This window comes from Malus domestica, chromosome 11, assembly GCF_042453785.1.
Source record: "Malus domestica chromosome 11, GDT2T_hap1".
NCBI classification, from domain to species: domain Eukaryota; kingdom Viridiplantae; phylum Streptophyta; class Magnoliopsida; order Rosales; family Rosaceae; genus Malus; species Malus domestica.
This window is the reverse complement of record NC_091671.1, coordinates 29485718-29505979: the sequence shown is the minus strand read 5'-3', so window position 1 is coordinate 29505979 and position 20262 is coordinate 29485718.

Here is a 20262-nt window from a genome sequence, read left to right as displayed (position 1 = left end):
TACCACCAACCAGGTGATGAAATGTACAACCCATACTCTCCTTCATGCCACCAACCAGGTGATGAAATGTACAACCCGTACTCTAATATTATTTGGCAACTTGCCATTTTTATCACCAACCAGGTGAAGAAGGAACTCATCTTCATGCCGCCAACCAGGTGATGAAATGTACAACCCGTACTCTCATTCATGCCACCAACCAGGTGGTGAAATGTGAAGAAGGAACTCATCTTCGTGCCACCAACCAGGTGATGAAATATGATGAAAGGTGATGAAGGAACTCACATTCGTACCACCAACCAAGTGATGAAAGCAACTCACCATTCATTCCACCAACCAGAATACGAGTGGTACAACTTGTACATGTGAACTCCTAGCATTCACAAATAATAAAAAACCCTCAAGCTTTACAACTCAACTAGGGGAACACTTATGCCTAACAAGAGTTATAGTCACCAACAAAGTCTTATTGCAAGCCAACAACGGCTTCAGTGCATGGTATACGAAGATCAAGCTCTTCAGCCCTCTTGCATCTGCTTCAGATATTTCTCCTCATGCAAACACTACAACTCGTAGAAAGCTTCACACACTTATGATTAAGACTGTTCGAAGCAAATTCAATTTATATGGTTCATCCAAACTTTCAACTACTACAAGGTGTGGCTTGCATCACAATCTCTTACTCAACAATGACAAAGTAAAATTTGTATATGTTGTCTCTTCCACATTTTCAAATTTCTAGTTTTCCAAAAAAAAGAAAACAAAAAAAAAAGGAAATTGGGAAATTCAACAACTTCAACAAGTGGAGGGCAACTATAAATGCCAAAAGCTTCACACACTCTTGATCAAGATAGTGTGAAGCAAAATCAATTCATGGTACCTAACAAAGCTTCACCTACAAAGCTTCACCACAAAAGCTTAAATGTCAAAAGCTTCACACACTCTTGATCAAGATAGTGTGAAGCAAAATCAATTCATGGTACCTAACAAAGCTTTAACCTCAAAGCTTCACCTACAAAGCTTCACCAACAAAAGCTTCAACAAATGGAGGGCAACCACAATTCTCAAAAGCTTCACACACTCTTGATCAAAACAGTGTAAAGCAAAACCAATTTATAGTGCAAACAAAAGCTTCATCAATGAAGGGCAACCACAATTCTCAAAAGCTTCACACACTTCTGATCAAGATAGTGTGAAGCAAAACCAATTTATGGTGCCAACAAGAGCTTCATCAATGAAGGGCAACTACAATTCTCAAAAACTTCACACACTCTTGATCAAGATAGTGTGAAGCAAAACCAATTTATGGTGCCAACAAAAGCTTCATCAATAGAGGGCAACTACAATTCTCAAAAGCTTTACACACTCTTGATCAAGACAGTGTGAGGCAAAACCAATTTATGGTGCCAACAAAAGTTTCATCAAAGGAGTTCAACCACAATTCTCAAAAGCTTCACACACTCTTGATCAAGACAGTGTGAAGCAAAACCAATTTATGGTGCCAACAAAAGCTTCATCAATGGAGGGCAACTACAACTCTCAAAAGCTTCACACACTCTTAATTAAGACAGTGTGAAGCAAAACCAATTTATGGTGCCAACAAAAGCTTCAACACCAAAGCTTCACCTATAAAGCTTCAACACAAAAGCTTCACCTACAAAACTTCAACTCCAAAGCTTCACCTACAAAAGCTTCAACTCCAAAGCTTCACCTACAAAGTTTCACCACAAAAGCTTCACCTACAAAGCCTCAACACAAAAGCTTCACCTACAAAGCTTCACCTATAAAGCTTCAACTCCAAAGCTTCACCTACAAAGTTTCAACACAAAAGCGTCACCTATAAAGCTTCACCTACAAAGCTTCAACACCAAAGCTTTACCTACAAAGCTTCAACTCCAAAGCTTCACATACAAAGCTTCAACTCCAAAGCTTCACCTACAAAGCTTCAACACAAAAGCTTCACCTACAAAGCTTCAACTTCAAAGCTTCACCTACAAAAGCTTCAACTCCAAAGCTTCACCTACAAAATCTTCAACTCCAAAGCTTCACCTACAGAGCTTTAACTCCAAAGCTTCACCTACAAAAGCTTCAACACAAAAGCTTCACCTACAAAAGCTTCACATACAAAGCTTCAACCCAAAAGCTTCACCTACAAAAGCTTCACCTACAAAGCTTCAACACAAAAGCTTCACCTAAAAAAGCTTCACACACTCTTGATCAAGATAGTATGAAGCAAAATCAATTCATAGTACCCAACAAAGCTTCAACCTCAAAGCTTCACTTACAAAGCTTCAACCTCAAAGCTTCATTTACAAAGCTTCAACACCAAAGCTTCATCTATAAAGCTTACATATATGTATTTTCGGAAATTCAAAAATTCAAAAATTCAAAAATTCAAAAATTCAAAAATTCAAAAATTCAAAAATTCAAAAATTCGAAAATTCAAAAAAAAAATGCCTAGGCCTCCTCTTCTTTGGGCCTAACAACTTTCATAACAAATATATATGAAGAAGGAGTTTTGGGCTACCACTTAGAAAGGAAAATGGTGAAGTTTTGTTACTTTGGAAACTTGGCTACTAGCAAAACACCTCCTTCGTCAACTCCCTCAACCGGAGACTTGGGAGACTCCTACGATATGCTACTGCAACTTGATACTCAGAAGTCTCACGATCACTCAGTGACTTGGATTTTTCAAGTCTCCAACGGAGAAGTTTTCCTCACTCGGGAAATTAAGGGAGCACTACCTCAACCTACATGCTTCACTCACAAAGCTTCAACATACAAGTTTCAACAAAAGAAAAAACTCAAAGAACTTAGTGAAGAAGGCTTTGGTGTATTTAACACAATACGTTGAGATGAAGCAAAGCTTATTTATTGATATCTCCGATAAGTTACAAATATGTACATATACATGAATCAAAATAAACAAACAAGAGGGAGCCTTCACAAAGGTTGCTCAGGAGAAGTCTCAGCAGTCGGCAGAGCCCTAGAAAGAGAAGGCACCGGAGGGTGATCATTCGGAGCCTCAGTACTGGGTAAAACCCCAGAAGATGGAGGCACCGAAGGTTGATCATTTGGAGCTTCATTACGCGGTACAGCCCCAGAAGATGAAGGCAATAAATGCCTTTGGAACAAACCCACAAATCTCTGATGATCAAGTAAAATTTGACCATCAGATTCCTGTAGCTGATCAAGCTTCCTCTTCATTTTTGTAGCATAGTCATGTGCGAGTCTGTGTAACTGTTTATTCTCATGCTTGAGCCCTCTAATCTCCTGTTTGAGACTTATCACTTCAGCCGCCAATGATTCAACTTGGCAGGTTTGAGCAAATAGGCGTTGAGCCATATTAGACACAGAACCTGCACACTGAACACTAAAAGCCAAAGAATCCTTAACAGCCAACTCATCAGACCATTTGGAAAGTAGTCTGTTATCTTTGGGAGTGAGAAGGTTCCTGGCCACCACCGTAGCGGTCATATCATTCTTCATCACAGAGTCCCTAACGGTAAGAAGACCAGTAGGGGATAAGAAGGATGGGCGCCATATGTTGTCTTGATGAGACATAGCTGCCTCTTCACCAAAGTTCAAGTCAAAACGACAGTCGGATAGGCCAGACATTTTCAGAAATGATGAAGGAGAAATGAGGTCCAATAAATCTCTGAAGTATAAAAATAAGGGGAAAATTCGTACAAGCAATAACTCTCTTAATGTACTTCTTGCACACAATTGGTGCCCCTATAAAAGAAAGGGCAACAGGGTCGTTGGTTCAAAAATCGAAAAGGCACCACTCTCCGGATTTCGAGAAACAGATTTTCCTGAGCAAAATATGTCGACAATCTTCACACGCAACATCAGCTCCTCGGGTACCACAGATAACTTTGCTAAAGATCTCTGACAAAGTTTAGACACATAAATTTTGAAAGTCCAGCTACCTTACTATTACCCACAAGGGTAAAGGAACAACACCACTGCTTGATAACTGGAAAGTCCTTATGTGTGTCAACCTCCGTGCTCCGTGGAAAGGCAGACTGGCAAAAATGCCCAACCTTTACTCACATTCAAGAAAACACTTATAACAAGATTGCTTGCTCAAAAATCGAAGAGACACCGCCCTCCAAATCTCGAGAGCCAGACTCCCATCATGATTACTTTCTCAAAAATCGAAGAGGCACCGCTATCTGAATCTCAAGAGCCAAACTCCCAACATGATTGCTTTCTCAAAAATTGAAGAGGCATCGTTCTCCGAATCTCGAGAGCCAGATCCCCGACATGATTGCTTGTTCAAAAACCTAAGAGGCACCGCTCTCCGAACTTCGAGAGCCAGATTTCCTTGAATAAAGCTTGTCTGCAATCTTCACACGCAACATCAGCTTTCCAGATACCACAAACCACTTTTTCAAAGTGCTCTGACAAAGTTAAAACACGTGAATCTTGCAGCTCCCACTACATTGTTATGACCGGAAAGGGTAAAGGAACAGCGTTACCACTCGCTGTTAAGATAATTCCTATATATGTCGACCTTCATCCTCCACAGCCAAGCAGACCTGCGAATAAAAAAATGCTCAACTTTTTTTCACATCCGAGAGGGCACTCTCAGCAGAGTCTCTCGAAATACTCAGCTTATTTTCCCCCCGATAATACCTCTGCAAACAAGCCACACCAGAGCAAGAATATCTCATATCATTAGGGTTAAAAGCAAGAGTATCCCATATCATGCTTTTTCCTTGTCTTTTCCTTTGGCTTTGTTCTTACCTGCAAGACAAGGAGAAAGAGAGCAATCAGTCAGCACTTGGAATCAAGCTTCCAGTCAGGAACTGACTACCTGGAACTCCTTGCCTGATTACTTACCTGACATTGCTCTCGAGTACTCATTTTCAACATCTTATGCTTTCAGAAAAGATATCACATCTGCCTGAGGAACAGATAGGGCAAGTGAGAAGGATACAAGGAAGCATGTGGAGACAAGCGCAACAGAACACGTACTGATTCATCTATTACTTTGTCAGCAACAAAAGTATCTCATATCATCAAGGTCGAACGCACTCTTGATTTGATGGACTTGTTTTGACCTTCAAATTCTTGAGTCGGCCTTATACTTTGGAGGAAACCAGAAAACCCTCCAGCCCAGTTTAAGAATAAGCCTGTGGAAAGTTACTTCTTCAAAAACAAAAGTATCTCATATCATCTCTTCTCTTTTTTCTTCTCTTTATCCTTCCTGCTGCCTGCAAGATAGGGAGAATGAGAACAATCAGCCGGAACTCGAAATCAAACTTCTGATTTGGGACTGATTGCTGGGAGCTCTAATGGCTTACCTTGTTCGTCACCTCTTTCGGCAGATCTCCTAGTTCGACGACTTGGGGGACTCCTACTACATGGTTTGTATCGCGCTTGACCAAGCCTGAAACTACAAGTAAGCTTCAAGTGAAATTGATACAATACCTTGTGCATCTCCATCAGTTAAAGATACCACCCCTGGATGGAGGAAAAGTACTTCCAGAGAAGATGCCACATCTATCTATGAGACAGATAAGACAAGTGAAAACGATACCACACTTTGGTACTTAGAAGTTTTGTGATTACTCAGCGGCTTGGATCTTGCAAGTCCCCAACCGAGGAGCTTCCCTCACTCGGGAACTTAGGGAAGCACTGTTTGTACCATACTTGACCAATCCTGAAACTACTGAGCACCGGTCAACGTTATACCGTCAATGACCCATAAGAGTTTCCCTCCAACCAGGAGGCCAATCACAGTGCGACACGTGTCGACATCAGAAGCCAATTATAGTGCGACACGTGTCAACATCAGAAGCCAATCACAACACGACACGTGTCAATGTCAGAACAAAGCTAGAAACTCTCTTCTATAAAAGGAGATCATTCTCCCACAATATTTCTGAATGTCATTTGTACTAAATCATTCACTAGTACTCACAAAATGAGAGTTTGAACCTATGTACTTGTGTAAACCCTTCACAATTAATGAGAACTCCTATACTCCGTGGATGTAGCCAATCTGGGTGAACCACGTACATCTTGTGTTTACTTCCCTGTCTCTACCCATTTACATACTTATCCACACTAGTGACCGGAGCAATCTAGCGAGGGTCATAAACTTAACACTTTCTGTTGTACCAAAGTCCCCACTAATTTTGTGCATCAACAACAATTATTAATCACAAGAAGCTAGCGTCAATTTCAGGGAACCTTCTTACCAAAATTGCATCAAATTACTTTTCTAAAAATCCTAAAGGTGATCAGGTATTAAGACAATTAGATAGTTTTAATCACATTGATTAATAATTCAAAGTGTGCATGCAATCAATCATAAGCAATTAAATAAAAATCACATATTCATACTAAGGCTCAAGGCTTCGCCCTAGCAAAACAGATTAGTTACGCATATTTATAAACAAAATATTATTAAAAATAAGGATAGAAAACACCTAGAAAATAAACTTGAATCCAAAAGTTGTGCGTTCATCTCCTCTCCTTCTCTTCCTCTTAACCCTAATGGCTAAAAAACCTTATTTATACTACTAGAAAATAAAACCCTAAAAGGTTTTCTAAAAATTAGGAAACACAATAGAATAAGATAACTAGGAAATACATTCATATTCTAACTTTGGGAAATCTGCCCAACCACATAGAATCTCACGTTTTTGGATCTTCAGGGCTCCAAAATAGGCCCAAAACGGCTAGAATTAAGGGAACTTTAACGAAAAACTCCTGGTACTGTTCACTTTAACGAAAAACCACATTTTTACACTAAAAAGTCAATCCTGGTACTATTCATTTTACCCTTTATTTTGTCCTTATCATTAAAACTCAAAGTTTTCAAGCCCTTTTCATTAGTTTTCCTTAGAATTAAAGCTTGAGATGATTACCCAATTTCAAAATCTCTTTTCTCAATTTTTAATTCTAAGTATTTAATTAGGAATTGTTTCTACATAAATTATCCAAATAGTCCTTGAGGATAACGACCTTGCATGAGCATCTATACTACAACATCTTTGTATTCTTGCAAGTATTTCATGTGATTTTGACCCTATTTGCATAGACGTTAAAAATCCTATCAGAATGATTGGAATTACACATCAACTGAATCATACCATGGGGTGACAACACTAACGGAGCCAATAGGGTTCATTGGCATCCCTTGACCCCAATAACTTTGTAAACTAATCCTTTTGAATTTTTTTTACCTCTATAATAGCACTGCAGGAGCAGCCAACAATAGATGAAATATAAGAAATTAATAATTTTTAAATTTTAATTGAACAAATATACGTCGTTTTTCCTTTTCAATTTAAAAATGAAACATTGGAAATGCTGCTTCTCTTTGTCAAACACGCACAACGGCAAATGCACAAGGTTTTTTGGTTTTCCTCTGCTTGCGACTCCTCCACCACAGCTCAGACGCCATATCCTCAATCTAAATTCCAAGGTTCTCCATTGTTCAAGTTCAATCAGGGACCTCCACCGCAATCGATCATATTATCTGGAAATCCCAAGTTTCCAATCATTGATAATTTTTGTTATCTTTAATTTACTGTGGTTTTTAGGTTTTTCATTAATTCCAATTTTGAACATAGGAAAATAAGGAATCAGACGAAGGAAAAGAAACAAAACTTAGAATTAGGTATGAGAGTGGCATGTGTTGTCACAGGCTTTGCAAAAGAATGATCTAGATATAGTGAGTGGATGCTATGGCTTTAGTCAAAATGTGTAAGTAATAACTATAAGCAATGAGGGATAGTGGATGAGATGATTGGCCTGATAAAGTATATTCTTTTTGTGACTAGCATGATTTATATGAACGATATGAATGATATATTTGTAGTTCAAGGGAGATCACGACGTGGAGTTGAAATTTTGACAAACCTTCGTCACTGTAGTGTTGATCTCTTTATTGACGTTATTGATAAAAACTGCAAGAGTTGAACAGTTGTTTTAATTAGGCAAGTACATAGTTGCTTCTTTGTGTTGCATGCTTAAGCCCAGATAATTCATTCTCAGCTTTTGGCATTGAAAAGTTAGTTCGTCTTCCTCAATTTTATTCAAAAGATTTTTCTGATATGGAGCTCACACTTCTTGCCGATGAACTTAAGAATTATACTTTTGACATGCGTTTGCATAACGAATTTTCTGTGTTGAAAGGAATTAGTAGTCTTGCATAAGAGTTGGTGGAGACAAAGAGGGATAGATAGTATCCCTTGGTGTACTTGCTAGTGAAATTAGCATTGATTTTACCTATTGGGACTGCTTCAGTTGAAAGAGCTTTTTCAGTGATGAAATTGTGAAGAATCCACATCGTAATAGGATGGGTGATCAATGGTTGAATGATAGTTAGGTTGTATACATTAAGAAAGATGTATTTGATTCTATTGATAATGATGTTGTGATACGACATTTCCAAAATATGAGAACATGTCGTGGACAATTATAAATGAAGGTATGATCGATTTTTAATTGAAAGCCATTTTTTCACCCCCATCATCTTAAATTTCTAGCCCTGCCATTGGGTGGCAGAGGTGTTAAAGTTTTAATCTCAGCAATCATAGGCAGTGTTTGTTTCGAATGAAGGTTTTGAGATTGTAGTTGAAGAGCTAGAAATTTTGCTGAAGCAATTAGGTTTATGTTGAAAAGTAGTTGGGTATATTGAAGAATCACTTAAGGTTTTGTATAATCGTACAAATTGAATTTGACGAAGGTCCTAAGCTTGAAGGTCCCTAGTTTTATTTATAGGCAGTGGAGAAGAAGCAACCTAGATCTCATCGTTGAGCTGGAGTAGAGGTAGGTCGGTCTACGACTGTCATTCCTAGTGGCTTTTTAGCCAAAATGGTCCCTGAGATTGTCATAACTCCTCACTTTGGTCCTGGAGATTTAAAATCGATGTAAGTTGCCCCTGAGGTCGTCCACCCTTAATCATTTAGGTACTTTTGTGAAAACTCTCTGTTAATTTGAAGAAGCCACCAGTTCAAGACGAGGGTTGATTTGACAAAATTACCCTTAATTTGATGGAAATTTCTCACAAAAGGACCATAATGATTTACAGTGAAATTGCAGCCGCACCCTCCTTCTATTGCAGCAACATTCAATCTTTCTTTGCTTTACTTTCACTCCAAAAACACTAAAGGTAAACCCAACTAGAATAAGTAAATATCTTTTGAGCCCACATGATCAGCACACGTGTAATATATTTTAATAGCATCAACTCATAACTCGAAAGCATTCTCGTTGTACAAATCAGTCACGCCTTATACCATATTATCAGCACAAACCCGCTTAAAATCTCCGACTGAGCAGCAGTCACCAAAAATTCAATAATCTCTTCTTTAGACCTCAAAATCACAAACCGTAAAATTCTCCTTAAACTAAATATCCAGAGTTTTCCATCCATATATGGCTCACCACCTAGTTCGTTCTGAGCTGTTCTCCACAAATGTTTCTAGTTGACGTATCTACGTAGCCACATTCCAGCACTTGACCAAAATTGCATTCATTTTCTTCAAAAATTCTTCCCTTATCTCCTTTTGTACCAATTGACCTACAAAATATAAAAATAACTTAATGACTCAAAAACAAAAGAAACCAAGCAATTAGGAAAAACTTGTGAAAATAATGGCCAATTAAGCATTTATCAAATTTCCCCAAACTTATATTTTGCTAGTCCTCAAGCAAAACAACACAAAGAAAACAAGAAAGACGTTAAACCTTCCATATAGTAGCCTCAAAGAAAATTGAGAAGAGTCACATACTCAAATCCTCCACCACAAACATTACTCACAACGAAATTACAATGAGAGGGTAAAGTGTTTCACTCAAAACATGATATGCACTATAAAACTTCATAAGCTTGCTCTTCATATCATCTCTCCGCTAATGAAAATCAATGCAACACCAAAGATCAATTGGTCTTTACAAAGGTTGTAAGTTAGGCTAAAGTTATGGGCCACGAAAGAAAGGATAAGGAGAACTAGAACTTTAGAAATGCCAAGATATCTTCATTATGTAAATTGGTCGGCCCCCTTTTGAAACTTGATCTTCGATTCTTGGCATCCAAGACTCATGATATAGAATGGAACGTATTCAAACTTTTTATTTTCTTAATCTCTTTGATACTTTTTCTTTTCTTTTCTTCTTTTTTTCTATACAATGACTAGAAAAAAAAAAAGAACAATAAAAGATATAACACGACACATGGTACCCCAGTACACACCATTTCTTTGGTGTAGAACTTAACCTTTATCTTAATCGTCATCATCTTCCATCTCTCAAGCTATAGGGTAAGACTAATATAGGTTAAATGGGTAAGGATGAATGTGGGCGATGAACAGAAAGGCTCAAATGACACAATGATGGTTAAAATTGTTTCCATGTTGTTCCATGACTTAGGATTCCGCCTCGAGAGATATTGAAGCAAATTCTAGTGAATGATAATGCAAACACAAACTCACAAGAAAGAATATGCGCACATGAAGCTCAAAATCTCACAAGGGTTCAATAAGTCTTCACTTAAAATCCACATATAATTCTCTAAGTTAAGTGTAAATCATACTAACATTGGATATGTGCATAAACTAAATTTGAGAATGATCATGCAACAAGTATGAATAAAGAATATAATCACCACCAATTCAAATAAGCATGTGACTCCAAAAGAAAATAAAGTATTATCATAAACTTATGGAAGGTTTAACTAAAAATGACTTAGCAAATTTTTTTTTTTTTAATTTTATGAAATTAGGACTCAACAAAAACATTTAAAAACAGAAAAGTGAATAACAAAAAGAAATTTAAAAAAAAATGAAACACACCGATTCTTGCAATACAATTCAATTTGGACACTGCTTCTAACCTATGCTCAAGTTTCCTTCTCTATCTTAAAAAACACATGGTGGAATTCCAAAGTTTTTACATATTCAGAAACTAGACGAAAAGACGAAAAAAAACTACCATGTGAAACTTTGAACAAAAGGTATGCAAAATTTTAAAAATAGACCAAAGAAACAAAATATATGCAGTGATGCTGACAATTTCAACCTTCCGTTAAATATTCAGTCACAACTTTTGAACCACTTATCCAAATTCAGCATTCTTTATATGGTTAGAAAGATAACGAAATTTTAAAGAAGACTGAGCGGGCTAAATCGCCAAATTCCTTACCAATCGAAAGAGTTTTCAGCAAATATAAGCAACGTGGACAAAAATAGACAACAAAAATAAGAAAAACGAAACTATCAAAAAAGTCTAAATATCCCCCAAACTTGAATCGAACATTGTCCTCAATGTTAAAATAACTCAAGTAAGCACTAAGATTTCAAAACAAAAGGATAAATCGAATAAATTAAATTAAATTAAAAATTAAAAATAATTAGAAACAAATGACAAAAACTTCCCTGGGGTGTAGAGATGTTTCTCCACGTTAGGTTGCCTCCTAGTAGCGCTAAGTTTTGGAGGTCTTCAGCCAGACCTTCTCACAAGCATTTAAGCTTGAGTTGGCGAAGGATTCGTGAGATTAAAACCCTCCACAAATCCATCAAAGCGAGACTCCATATTTCGATTGCACCATGAGAAAACACTTGCTTGACCACAAAAGGACCATACCAACTCGTTCCGAGCTTACTTGGAAGAAGTTCAAGATGGAAGTTAAACAAAACCACTTTTATACCTGGTTCAAACTCTTCCGAATGATAGGACGATCATGGAGCACCTTGGTCTTTTTCGTGTATATGCAAGCACTTTTATAACCCTCATTCCGAAGCTCCTCAAACTTGAAAGAAGAGCCTTCAAGGGATTAACTTATGGGTTTAAACTCCTCATATGGAATATTCAAACATGCCTCAAGAAGATCTTTATAATTGCTAGTCACAGACTCATAATTCACTAAATGAACAACCCGGAAAAGCTCATGAGCATCAGAAGGACTTTTAGTAGCTTCAAAAATTTTAAATTCCACAGTTATGTCCTGAATAGTCATAGTGAGCAATCCCTCCTTCACGTCAATAATTGCGCATGTTGTAGCCATAAAAGGACGCCCTATGATTAAAGGAAGGTCACGGCCTGGTGTAAGAGCATCTCCATATCAAGAATGATGAAATCTATCGAAAGGACAAATTAATCAACCTGAACTAATACATCTTCAATAATTCCCCGTGGATATTTAATTGATTTGTCTGCAAGCTGCAAAGTCACTGACATAGGCTTAAGCTCGCCTATACCAAGTTGCTCAAACACAGAATAAGGCATGAGGTTCATTAAGGTACCAAGATCAAGTAATGCCTTTTCAAAGTTTTATTTCCCAATGGTGTATGCAATAGTGAAGCTTTCAGGATCTCTCAACTTTGGAGGCAATTTCCACTAAATCACTGCACTAACCTCTTCAGAAAGAATGACCTTCTCATGTTCTTTAAATTTCCACTTGTTCGTATAAAGGTCCTTCAAGAACTTAGCATAACTCGGAATCTGTTTAATCACATCGAGCAAAGGAATATTTATCTCTACCTTTTTGAATTGTTCAAGGATATCATTAGAATGCTTGTAGGCCTTCAAGCTCCCTGGATATGGAATAGGAGGCACATATACCTTCACAGATGAGCTAGGAGAGCCATGAGAAATCGTTGTCCATGTTTGTCCAGCAGCCTTATAAGCTGTAATTATGTCCCATTTCATTGATTTTGACATGTTTTCATTTTCAATAACTTTACTCTCATCAACATGGACTACATCATTAACCTTGTCATCAATAACTCTACTATTTCACAATGTCATGATAGACTTGAGTTATTGAGTAACTTTCGGATTCAACACAACCTGACTTGGAAATTGACAAGTTTTCCTTCCATGAAAAGCATTAGCAAGTTGATCCACCTGAGTTTCAAACTTCTTAATAGAAGCTTGAATATTCTGTATAGAGGTCTGAGTTAGTTGTAAGAAAGGGAGTTAGCTTTCCATAAAAGCAGATAATTGATCTTTGAAGTACATTTTCTTGGGCTTAGAAAACCCAGGAGGAACTTGAGTTGTACTAACTTGCTGAGTTGAATTTGAACCAAAACCTTTAGGTCGTACATTACCACCATGTGTAGCATTCAATATGTTTCGCGAGTTCCCATAACTGAAGTTAGGATGAAGCCTCCATGCTGGACTGTACGTGTTTGAATATGGATTATTCTTGGAAGAATAGCCTCCTTGCCCAACATAATTCGCATGCTCTTGATCTGTAAAAGAAGTCAAATGACATAAATCAGTATTATGATCAGGATACAAACATATCACATACCTCGGGTGTATGGACTTATTGAGTGCTTTGAGGAGTCAAATTTCTTGACTAGCATTGCAATATTTCAATTTATAGATGCCATCTCTGCTTGTAAGCCATCATTTGAGTTGATCTCATAAATTCCTCTTCTGCCACCAATTTTGTTCCTTGTAGAGAATTGTTGTGAGTTCTCACTAAAAGATTCAAACAACTAGAATGCTTTTTCTCCACTTTTCTCCATCAAAACTCCAACAGCAAAATCTACAATACCCTTGTTAGTATCATTTAAACCTTCATAAAAGGATTCTACCAGTTGACCCCTTGTGTGATTATGGTTGGGACACTTAAGAAGGAGGCTCTTAAAGTCTTTCCAAGCTTCGAAGAACAAATCACCATCCTTTTGTTGGATGTATTGGATTTCCCATTTTAGTTTTTTGATCTTTTGAGCTGGGAAAAATTACTTCAAGAACTTCGTAGCAAGTTGATCTCATGAATGTATAGAACCTGCACCAAAGAGTTCATCCACAACTTAGCATTAGATTTTAGTGAAAAAGGAAACAAAATCAACCTGATTTGTTCCGAAGTAAGCACTTGAATGGTTTACGTCGTGCAAATGTCAAAGAAGTCCTTTATATGAAGATATGGATTTTCATTCGGGTCCCCACTAAAGTGAGGCAACGTATTCAATAAACAAGGTGACAAGTTCATGTTCCCATTGATATTTAGCTAAAAACTAATGCATGACAGCTGATTTAAGTGTTGAGGTTCATATGTATCATTCATAAGCATTATGACAGGTGCAACTTCTTCATCACCCATCTTTGATTCCTTTGGAAGAGTTTGATGACTCTTCTGCCTCTTTATATTTTGTAGAGTGCGCTCAAGTTCTTATTCAATGGGAAGAAGTGCTAGTTTGAGCGATCGTCTCCCTTGCATATACCTTAAGAAAAGTTGAGAAATTGATATATCTACAAAACAAGAAAAAAAAAACCTTAGTAACATAGCAAAAAAATTCAGAACAAAATTAAATAACCTAAAATACTAAATTAAATAGAATTAGAAATAATAAAGAGAAGGAAAAAACAAATCCCAAACAGTTTTGACCACAGTGCACTGTTTTGACAAGATCTGTCTGCTCGAAAATCGAAATGTCAATCCATTTTTTGGGTCGAAAAGTAGACGTCCAGAGCTTCCCAATGATATGTGATAAGTAGGGATGGGCAAAATACCCGCGGTTATGGATAACCGTGGTTACCCGTCCATTTAAATTTCACGGTTACGGTTATGGGTAACCGTTTAGATAATTAAACGGTTATGGGTATAACCGTTTACCCATGAAATTTAAATTGGTGGTTATGGGTATTAACCGTGGTTATAAACGGGTAACCATTTACCCATTTATTTTATATATGTAATGTTGAATATTTAAAATAAATAAATATATATATATAGATATATATAGACACACACATACCGGGCTGTTTGACAGGGATGAGAATATATATATATATATATACACACACAAACACATACGGGCCTGTTTGACAGGGGATGGAAAGTTGGGTTATTAACCCAACAATCATCTCTCTTCAATTTGAATACTGCATCTTTCTATTTTTTTTTTTTTTTTTTGAAAACTGGAACAACAGAACCTGGGCTAAGAAGCCAACCAAACAAAAAGCCAACACAAGGCAAACAACAAGCAGAAGCTAGAAAATCCTTGGAGGGATTAATATTATGACAATTTTTTTTTTTAATTTTTAAGTTGTTAAAAAACATGTAGACGAGTGAAAAATGGGTTATGGTAAAAAAAAAGGATAAATGGGTTAAAAAGGGTAAATGGGTAAACGGGTATTAAACGGTTATGGTTAAATGAGTATGCGGTTATGGGTATGGTTAACCGTTTATAAATGGTTATGGGTATGGATATAACCGTTTAGGCAATTACCCAACGGGTAAACGGTTATGCGGGTATGAACATAAACGGTTATGGGTAAATTAACCGCGGTTACCCGCCCGCATGACCATTGCCCATCCCTAGTGATAAGCCTAGTAAAAAGGCCAAAATTGGCGTTTCCAAAACAGTTCCAAATGTTGCACGAAAATAAAAACTATTACTAAAGACAAAAATTGACACTCGTAAGTTGACTCATAATTAAAGTACTTAAACACAACCACCGTCCCCGGCAACTGCACCAAAAACTTATTGTGATAATTAGACCATTAACAAATAACAAATCTAAACACAAATTTAAGCCTTACAAGTAGACGAATTGAATAAGATAGTATAATGACAAGCAAGGGTTGATCCCACAGAGACGAGATTAATTTAAGCAAAAATAATAATTATCAACTCAAAAGTACAAACAATGACTCTTTTTATTTTATTTTCGCATTATGACTCAGCTAAACACTAAGGGTGCGTTTGTTGCACCGGACTGTCTCGGACTGGACTAGCTGCAGGGACTAAGCTGGACTGGCTTAGACTAGACTAAGCTGGACTAGTTTAGTGAAGCGTTTAGTGCAGTGTCGGACTAAGAAGCAAGATAATGAAAACAGTATTGTTCACTAGTTTGGTGTTTGCTCAGACTATGACTACATTATTGTTCTATTTTAATTGCTTTTTTTTATTAAAGATATTATTTAAATTAATAATATTGAATGAGAGTGAGACTCAATAAAAATACAAAAACCAAATTTTTTTTGCCAACGAAAGAAATATACATGATTCAAGAGTAGCATTGTTCCAAACATCAATTTAAAAAAGTATTCTCTCAACAATTGATAGGGTTCAGAATGCTTTTCTTAATTATTCACCTTTGGTTTAAAGTTGTAGATTAAAGTTAAAGCTTTGTTTGCTTTTTTTGGTTGTGTATTGCAACTTTGTTTGCTTTGTCGTTTGCCTTATTACCTTTCATGTTGGTTTTTTTTTAACCGTGTTTAATTAAGTTGTACCGAAAAGAAAAAAGCCATTAGTACATCCCATACTGCAGCAAATATTAGAAAATACAGTGAACAATCTGTTGAATCCAAATCACAGAAATTCAAATGTATCATCTAATCAAATTGAATTCCTCTTCAATCGAGTCACCGCTGATATCAAAGTATATGTAAAGCAAGAAAATGTATAAGCAGGTTACTCAAGAAATATTTGATTGACTTGACTCACTTCAATAGACATCAGATTAAGTTACGATGAAATAAACAGCAACATGAAATATCAACTATCGACTCTCGAGTAGGGTAAAAGTGTTTTCATTAGCTGAAAAAGCTGTAACCTTGTTTACACAAGGATCGACTTTGTTGTCATCTAGATCCCTTTCACTGTAAAAACCAGGTTTTTCAGGTTCAAGCAATCCACTTTCACCACTCAACATCAGAATTGCAGCTGGCATGCTTGGCCTATCTGCCGGATTTCGCTGCACGCACACGCATGATGTCTCGAGCATTTCAATGGACTTGCCTTATGTGTATAAATTCCATGCCTAAAAGATCACAACCACCAATCGTACTGAATAAATGGAAGTACAAAAAATCAAGTAAAAACAAATGGAAACAAGGATTAGAAATCAAACAAGAATACTCGTATGCTTAGTTTGAATTAAGGATTATAGTTTTTTTATTTTATTTGGTCTTTTTAATCTGTTGAATCAAGAAGTAGGGGTTGAACAAAGATATTTTAATCATAATCAAACGATAAAGGCATTCGAATATGTAGCTATCACAAGTCGAAAAAGAAACAAGTCGCTCATTCTATTTTCTGTTTGTACTGGATATCTAACTAATTAACAAAAAAAATTAGCCTTTGAGCAATCAATTTACAGCTTTTGAGGTTGCTCTATTTCTATTCATTTTTGCCATGGAGCTCCTTCATTTATACATACAAACTCCAATGATCACAGTAAACAAATACTCAAACAAAGAAAGATAAGGATGCATCTCCCAAACGAAAATCTGAACCCAGATCAAAACAGGATCACGATGCAACGGTAAGATTATTTCCTGCAATTAAGCCCCAGTATTCATGGGCTTCACACATATATTGCAATATGATTTATCAATCAAGAAGACAAACAACCCATGAACATGAGCCATTAGATGCAGGAAATTGAAGCAAGACCATTAGTTCCAACTTACAGTAGATAAAAAAGATATTTTTCAAAGCATGATTCGTTTTAGTTAAACCCACCTTCTTCGCTCACTATGGAAAGGACCAGAGAAGAAGTTATTGGACACATTGAATTCAGTTAAGTAGGGAAGATTGCAAATGCTTGGAGACAAAGTGCCAGACAAATTAAGTCCATTGAGATTTATTATAGAAGTCACCTTGAAATCAGAACAATGAACTCCGGTCCAATTGCAAGGATTTGAATATGCTGAATATTCCAGGACACACACACACACCCAAAATCAGCATACCCGTATGGAAGGACACACCCACACACACACAGTACATACATACACACAGACACATACAATCATAGACTATATACACATATCAATTATTAGATGAAATTCAACGATGGCAGAACAAATTATGATGAAATTCATATATATATCAAATCCACTCCAGTAAAAGCCCAAATTTTAGTATCAAGTTGAACCTAAAAATGAAAACCCTAATTTATTTTCAACTGCCCAGATTAGTTATTGAAAAGTTTTCAAACCAAAACAACGAAGTCGTTCATAACCCAGTAATAATTTACCAGACAAAATCGAAGTCGTTTCGTTCACGATCAGCAAAAGAAAATCGAAGAAGAAAATCGTCAGATTCGAAATTTACCTGACGAGGAGCAGAGGACGACAAGCAAGATGCAGAGGAGGGCGAGGAGGACGAGGGTGAAGGAGTAGGATGTCTTCTCTCGCAGACGAGCGACGAATTTCCCTCTCGCTGGGCTTAGTAGTACCGTGAAAATTGGGGGTCCTCGCTAAGAACGCTTAGCGAAGGACTTTGTCTGAGCGAGTCCGGGTTTATCCCATTAAACTCAGTCCCTCTACCTACCAAACATGGGACTCACTAAATACTTAATCCAGTCTAGTCCAGTCCCACTTAGTAAGGCTAAACAAACGCCCCCTAAAGCATTAAACTAAAAATCACAATCTGGTTGATTGATAAGCAAACAAGAAAACCAATGAAACGAGATAGTAAAAGAAAGAAATAAAACACGACAATGAATGATCCTAATGAATTAGGATTGTGATCTATAGATGGTGAACCTAAGGTTTCAAAATCCACACTCAATCATACGCTTCTCAAATAAATGCTCTATTCATACAATTCCAAATTTAATTCTTGAAGTTTACCTACAAAAAGGTCTTGGTCCAACTCAATTTGCAATTGTTTCCCTTAAATATGATTTCTCACAATGGTCGTGTCAAGAGTCAAATATTTTTGTATGCAACTAGCCAATGGTCAGTATAATTTAACATACAACAATCTATTAAGCTCTTTGGAAACGATAAACATACACACCATACAAGTCTAGGTCTAGCTCATATGCATATGCAATCTTTAAATTGTTGTGCTTATATGTAAGGCAAGATGATCACTCAACATAAAATAATCAATGATACATTACGTTTAGAGATTCAAGAACAAAAATATGAAAATTGCATGAAGTTTGCGTTGAAATTAAGAAACTAAATCAAATGTTTCATCCTAACCTTAGGATGATAGGTTTAGCTAGACATGGAATCAAAGTGCATAACAAAATTGTTGGAAGGAATTTGAAATTAGTACCAAGCAGAATATCTTGCAAACAAAAATTTAACTTTGCATAGTAAACTAGTCAAATGAACTAGTCAACTAGTTATAAGTTTGTCAGTGATAAAAAGTGATGTTGCAAGAACAAATCCTAATTAACTAGTACGTCCAACTAGTCAGAATCTTCTTAGATCAGTTTTACAACAAGAATTCCTGAACCTGAACATATTCACATATCAGTTCATCATGCAAATAACATTAACAAAGCAATTATGAATTGAAGTATACTGGATTGACTAGTCAAACTCACTAGCCAACTAAGTACATATTCATCAGTTAACTAAATGCAAATCTACGAATCAAACTTAATTTACTACAAGTTATCCTAGCCAACAACAATTTAATTAATTACTCATAATATGCAATGTAAACTTAGTCGCAAACACATATCAAATAACAATTCATAGGATGCATGAAACATATGTTAGTAAATAAGATATGTGAGCAAGTTTAAGAAACAAAAAATGCAAGAAGTTTTTTGCCAGTAAAACCCATCTCTGAGTTAAAAAACCTAGGATTCTCCGCTAAGTCCAATCTACTAATGCAAATAAGGTTTTTACAAAGTACCATCCAATGCTCAATTCCTAGACCTAGTTTACTGAGCAGTTTTACCTTTGTGCATCCTTACTTTGCATGAGTTAAGGATTCCTTCGGTCTTCACGAGGTGGGAGCTCCTCTTGAACTCTTCACCTTGCAGCACCGAAATGGAGTCGTCTCCAGTCTTCACAAGATGACAGCTCTTCCTGAACTCTTCACCTTGTGGCACCGAGACCAACACCAACAAATGCACATGATATCATAATGATGATAATGTAACCTAGATTTAATGATTAGTCAGTTTCTTCAGTCAAACAGTTGAAGGAAAAAACTGATGTGAATCCGAAAATGGGGTCAGTTTAAAGATTTGAAACTTGAAGAACTTAACCATCAAATTAAAACAAAACCGTGAAGACAATGCTACCCTAATATCCAATGATTAGGTGCTTAATACAGGAATATGGTTTTGCGATTAGGATTTCAGTGAAGAACACAAGAGGTAGCTCGAATCAAGACTAACACCAACAAACGCACATGACATGATAGTGATGATAGTGTGTAATCTGGATTCAATGATTAGTCAATTTCTTCAGTCAAACAGTTGACGTGAATTCGAAAATGGGGTCAGTTTAAAGATTTGAAACTTGAAGAACTTAACCACCAAATTAAAAAAAAAAACCGTGAAGACAATGCTACCCTAATA